This window comes from Cryptomeria japonica, chromosome 11, assembly GCF_030272615.1.
Source record: "Cryptomeria japonica chromosome 11, Sugi_1.0, whole genome shotgun sequence".
Lineage (NCBI taxonomy): Eukaryota > Viridiplantae > Streptophyta > Pinopsida > Cupressales > Cupressaceae > Cryptomeria > Cryptomeria japonica.
In genome coordinates this window covers 313,631,568-313,638,449 of record NC_081415.1, presented here as the reverse complement: position 1 = coordinate 313,638,449, position 6,882 = coordinate 313,631,568, and positions in this window count along the sequence as shown.

The following is a 6,882-nucleotide window of genomic DNA, read 5'->3' as shown; positions in this document are numbered from 1 at the left end:
ATTTAAACATTAATAAACTATATTAGCTCATTATAAATTAATTAAATAATCAAACACTCACAACGCCATACAAGGCTCCAACCACTGACTCAAGCTAAGACACATAAACTGACAAGGATGACAACTTAAGCCTAGAGTGTGTAGAAGAAACTTGTGTCACCTCCAATCAACTTGCCATTGGGATCAAGACACGCTCAGACCTATGAAACTAGGTGGAGTCGATGTCTGGTACCTGTAATCCTGCAACCACCAATAACCATGAGACAACATATACACTAATATACATAATAAATTATCACACAAGTGAGAGATAATCACAACATCATATGATTCTCATAATGAGTGGTATGGCATTGTCTCTGTCACAGATATAGTAGTAAGACAGTCACAATCAACATAGCATCATCTCATCCAATATAACAATGAAGTGGGGTAAGCATAATCAAGATGCCTTCATAACCTCATAAGAAACATGATCCATCCAAGAGTAGTCATTATAACTCTTGGATGGATCATGATCCATCCAAGAATCAAAGAAATGTTGATATCATCCACATAAGTCATCATATATCAAATATCCATATGAAATGTCTAGAATCATCAATAAGCATCTAAGATATAGATAAATTCATAAGTATCAATCAATCATCACATAATAGTCTAAATAAATCTATCGACGCAGGAATCAAAAGATGAATCAAGGAGGGATGCTACACCCAAGATCTTGGGGAAGGAAATGTAGATCATAAAAATTTGAGTGAAATACATAGTGTGAGAAGAATTTGAGCTCCAATCAAGTCTTAGGAGATGAACGCCAAGGTGAGGGCCCAAGTGTGGACAAAATTGTAAGGGAGTACAATTTAGGACTACACAAATTATCAAAGAAAACTCCCAATTAACACCCTCTAGATTTTTCTCATTCAACATATTGATTAAAATATAATAATGCGACTCATAGATAACCTTTCTCCAACCAATAGAACAACTCCTTTCAAGAGAAATAAGCATAGACAGGGCTTCCATAAGATTGTTAGTTTGATGGTCCGTGTATATGGAAAAAAGAAAAAGACAACAACTGTACTATCCCTATGAACAAATCTAATGCACCCTGCCCCAAATTTCCCCTCAAAGAGCCATCAATATTAATCTTGAAAACACCAGCCAAAGGATGAGATTGTTTTCCCTCCTTCTAGGTTTTCCTGTTGGTTGTATGCTTCTCATTGAAGAGTATGACCTCAAACAATTACCATCAACATCCAATATTTGTATCACCTCAACTTCTCCTATCTGCAACGAGATAAACATCTCACATTTAGCATTAATAATCTATTGAATCATACATCAAATCCAATAAAAAATTTGTTGAACATTCAAAGTCTTTCCCTAGAAAATTTTGTAGTTCCTTTGAAGAAAAATCTTCCAAATGGTGTATAAGGGAACAATGTTCCAAAGCCCCAGTAGAAATAATACCTAAGAAAAGGTCACCCCATACTCCTCCAAAACTTTATAGTGCCCTTCCATGACACTATTGTAATCAATGGCCACTAAGAGGGGGGGTGAATCAGTGTTTTATAATTTGTAAACTTATCAAGCTAATTCTTAAACCACCAGATGCATGAGAAAGTAATCCAAGTGAAAAAACATAAAAACAACCACACAACCATAACACCAATATTTTTATGTGGAAACCCAGAAAGGGGAAAACCATGTTTGGACTGAGTACCCATAATATTATTATACTATTGCCAGTAGTAGAACAATATTACAAAAAGTGGAATGCACTTGTATTTAGGCTCACTGCCTAGAGCTCACTACTCAATTACAAAAGGGTTAAAACCCAGAGGAAGGATCACTTCCTTACAAGCTAATAAAAAATGATTACAATGTTAACTGAACTAAAGTGTGGCATCTAACTATGCCAAAATATAGTTTTGATTAGGCTCTGATTGTCTCATGCAACTGATCTATCATTTTTCTCTATAATACTTCTCTGTCACATTCCGTTGCAATAAAATATTCAACAAACTTACAAACTTGCTCACACAGACTTCCTTCACTCATCACACATATCAAAATGATCAACCAAATCAATCTTATATATCTGCATAATCAAGAAGAGTCAATATTCATGCGAGCTTCCAAAAACCACATAACATTCAACATGAGATGTGTTTTACCAAGTTGTCTCAATCCAATCATAAATCCAAATCCAAACCAAACCAAGATGATAAAATGCTTCCCATAAGTCGGCCCAAACACCTCAAATGCAAAACTGATCACTAGAATCATCCCAACAAATCTGCATCACACGTTACATCAAAATAGCTCTGCCCTAACTGAATTACTAGATACCAGAGCTCTAACTTGCATGTAATTCAACACCGGATATCGGGATCATGAGATAATTTGTCTCGAACCTTGAACCAATTTCCTTGATCACCGCAACTAAAAATACATCACCAAAATTTAAATGTGCACCATGATCTCATGCTCTACCGGTAATTGTGTTCCACCTTCCAGACTTATGCCTTGTGAACAAAATGACTTCTGGTAAACCAATTCAATGTACACCAGATGTGATCTACAAATTGAATTGCCATCAATGACAACCCCTAAGCAACTATCATACACCAATCATAACCAGAACAATGTCTCTTGCCAACAATATCCCCCTTGGCATTGATGGCAACATTGTGAAATATGAATTGTACACTCAATACTGCAAAAATTTAAAATTTTCAAACTTACAAAGAATATACAAGCTCCCCCTAAGAATTTACACCATTTTTCACTCTTATCTCTCCCCCTTTGACATCAATACAAAATATAAATGATCTGTCAAAATTGATATACAAGCGTATGTAGAACTGCTCACAAAAATTTGAAGATTGTTAGGACTCGGAGGCAACTGAGAGGGGGGGGGGGGGGGGTTGATGAATCAGTTGTCTATTAATTTCAACCCAAATATAACTTAATCAAACTTGATGCACAATACTGGTAAACCAAACTTAATGCCGGTTGACAGTTTAACAATTAATAGCAGTACCGGTAAAGTTTAATGCATGAAACAGAAAGACAAATAACATCCACAACACATAACATAGATATTTGTATGTGGAAACCCTGTAAGGGGAAAAACCACAGTGGGAAACCTTACCCACAATTAGATGATACTACTGTAGATAGTATGTGTTTACAAATGGGGTCTACACATGCAGAAAGGCCAACTGCCTAGAGCTCACTGCTCAATCACAAGATGGGAGTCACACTTACTACAATTGGATGGTTAAATCCAATGATAATCTACTGCTCAAAATAGAATCTTCATATGTTGGATTCAGTATCGGTTAAGCTCTGATTGTCTTCTGCATACTTTCCTTGAATCTTCAAATGATGTCTGTGTGAGTAGCTCTTCTTGTATTCATATATACCTTATCACAATCCTCTTCCACTTCTACTTCTCCATAATCTCACAAATGAGATCTTACATATATACCAAAACCTAAGACCAGATGTGTAGGTCGGCTCACTAAGAATATTACAATTAAATCAATTACAAATGAATCAATATGCGATGCATCATGTCAGCTTAATGCATTTACAATAATAACCAATCAATAAATCATCTCCATAACGTGTCGTGCTGATCTAGAATAGATAACGCTTGCTGCTCCATAACCTAGACCGATTTGCCGGTAACAACAAATATGCAAACTCGATTAGACCAATAACCAAATCACCAAAACAAGTGTCCAAACCATGTATTCGACATAACCAAATAATCTCCAGATGATAACAAATCATCCTCAGTGTCGATGAACAATATAACCTATCAGTGAACCAAATACCGGTGACTGTGCATAAGTCACTAAACATGCCAGTGAACATAACCAAATATTTCCAGTGCTGATAAGTGTTGACAAGTGTTGATAATTGTTGAAATCAATGACAAAACCAATGCAACACATCCATAATACCAACAATCTCCCCCTTTGGCATTGATGGAAACACAATATGAAAAAACCATCTAAGTATCAAAGCAAAAATGCCAAAAACTAACAATCTCCCAAAGAGATCAATTACTAAAAATTAAAATACAAAATATTTCTCCCCCAATGAATAATCTCTCCCCAAAAGATAATGTGTTTTTCCATAGATATCTCTCCCCCTTTGACATCAAATGCCAAAGCAATACAAAAACTAGATATAACCAGTTCATAGAACTAATTATAAATACCAACTTATCCAACTACTCCCCCTGAGAAGTAGCTCTCCTTCATCAAAGCCAAAAAAAGGTTTCTCTGTTAATTCATGTCGGTCTGATGCCAATCTCCAACTATCTAAGTCTTTGCCGGTGAGGGTATTACCCCAAGCTACTCTCTAAGATATTCAAAAGTTTCCTTAGGCAAAGGTTTAGTAAAGATATCTGCAATCTGCTCTTTAGTATTCACATAGACCAATTTCACTTCTTTTGCTTCAACATTCTCTTTCAGAAAATTGAATTTGATAGAAACATGTTTAGTTTTAGAGTGAAATACTGGATTCTTTGATATATCAATTGCTGTCATATTATCACAGTAAATGATTATAGGTTCTTTGCATTTTACCTTTATGTCCTTCAACATTTTCTTAATCCATATTACCTAAGTACAATTAGTTGTTGCTGCAACATATTCTGATTCTGCTGTTGATAATGATGTACAACTCTATTTCTTGCTCAACCATGAAATTAATCTGCTACCAAGAAAGAATGCTTAGCCGGTGGTTCTCTTTCTATCATCTACATCTCCTACCCAATTTGCATCTATGTAAGCACATAAATCAAAATTTTCATCTTTAGGATACCATAAACCAAGATCTGTTGTGCCTTGTAGATACCGTAAAATATTTTTCACTATTGATTCATGATTTTCTTTAGGATTACTCTGAAATCTTGAAACAATACATACTGTATTCATAATATCAAGTCTTGTTTGTGTCAAATACAATAAACCTCCAATCATAGATTTATATCTTGTCGGATTAACAGGTGTTGATTCATCCTTCAATGATAGTTTATCAGTTGTAGTCATAGGAGTACTTACCAGTTTAGAGTTTTCCATACCAAATTTCTTTAGTAGTTCTTTCATGTATTTTGATTGACATATGAATATACCTTTATCATTCTATGAAATCTGCAATCCTAAAAAGAATTTTATCTCCCCAATCATAGACATTTCAAATTCTTCCTGCATCTTATTAGAAAAGTCTTTACACAATCCATCTTCTCCTCCAAAAATTATATCATCAACAAAAACTTCAATAACGAAGATGTTATCATTAGTTATTTTGAAATATAAGTTGTTGTTAGCATTACCTTTAGTGTAACCAAGCTTCAAAAGATATTTGTCCAATCTAGCATACCAAGCTCTAGGAGCTTGCTTTAATCTATATAAAGCTTTCCTTAACTTGCAAACCACATCTTTGTCATTTGTCAAAGAAAATCCATCAGGTTGTTCAATGTAAACTCCCTTTTCAAGATCACTATTTAGAAATGCACATTTAACATCCATTTGATATACTTTATAGTTCTTGTGTGCTGCAAATGTTAGAAATAGTCTGACTGCCTCAATTCTTGCTACTGGTGCAAAGGTTTCATTGTAATCAATTCCCTCTTTTCATGAATATCCCTTACACACTAATATTGTTTTGTTTCTAATTACCTTACCATCTTCATTAAGTTTATTTCTTAATACCCATTTAGTTCCAATTACATTTTTGTTTTTAGGTCAGGGAACCAATGTCCATATGTTATTCTTTTCAATTTGTTCCAATTCATCTTCCATAGCTTTAATCCAATGTTTATCTTCACATGCCTCAATAATAGTTGCTGGTTCAATTTGAGAAATTAAGCATACCTCTTCATTTTCCAGTCTTCCTGTTGACATAATTCCTTGATACTTATTCCCAATTATCTGACTTTCAGAGTGATTCAGTCTTACATGCCTGGGTGTATTCACTTGTTGTTGTTCTTTAGTCACTATGGAATTCTCAGGATGATGCCAGTGTGACTAGATCTACATTCTGTACTGGTGTATTTAGTGTAGGTTCATTTGTGATTATCTCAACTACCGGTTCAGAGTCCATAGACCTTGAATTACCTCTAAACTATTCATCAATCTTCACATTTGTATTCTCAATGATTTTCTGCAATCTCTTATTAAAACATCGATATGCCTTGCTCTTAGATGAATAACCAAGAAATATTCCTTCATCACTTCTAGGATCAAATTTACCAATATAATCATCTCTCCTAATATAACATTTTCTTCCAAATATTCTGAAATATTTAAGAGTAGGAGTATTACCAAACCATAGTTCATGAGGGGTCTTACTAGTTTCACCTTTTATGTGAACTCTATTGAATGTGTAAATCATTGTATTGACTACTTCTCTCTAATATACATGAGGCAGGTTTGCTTCAGATATCATGCTTCTAGCTACATCCAGAATAGTTATGTTCTTCCTTTCCATAAGTCCATTCTACTGGGGTGTCTGAGGTGCTGATAGCTATCTTCTGATTCCATTCACTTCATTGAATGTATTAAATTCCTTAGATGTGAATTCACCTCCTTGATCTGATCTTAAGCATTTGATTTTCTTACTAGTTTCATTCTCTACCATTACCTTGAATAGTTTGAATTTCCCAAAAGCTTCTGATTTCTCCCTGAGAAAAGTAACCCAACACATTATGGAATAATCATCAATGATTAGCATAAAATATATATCTCCTTGTAAACTTCTAGTTCTTACCAGACCACATAAATCAGTATGAATTAAATCAAGAACATTATTGGATTTCTCTGGAACACTCTTGAAAGTTGCTCTAACTTGCTTTCCAAA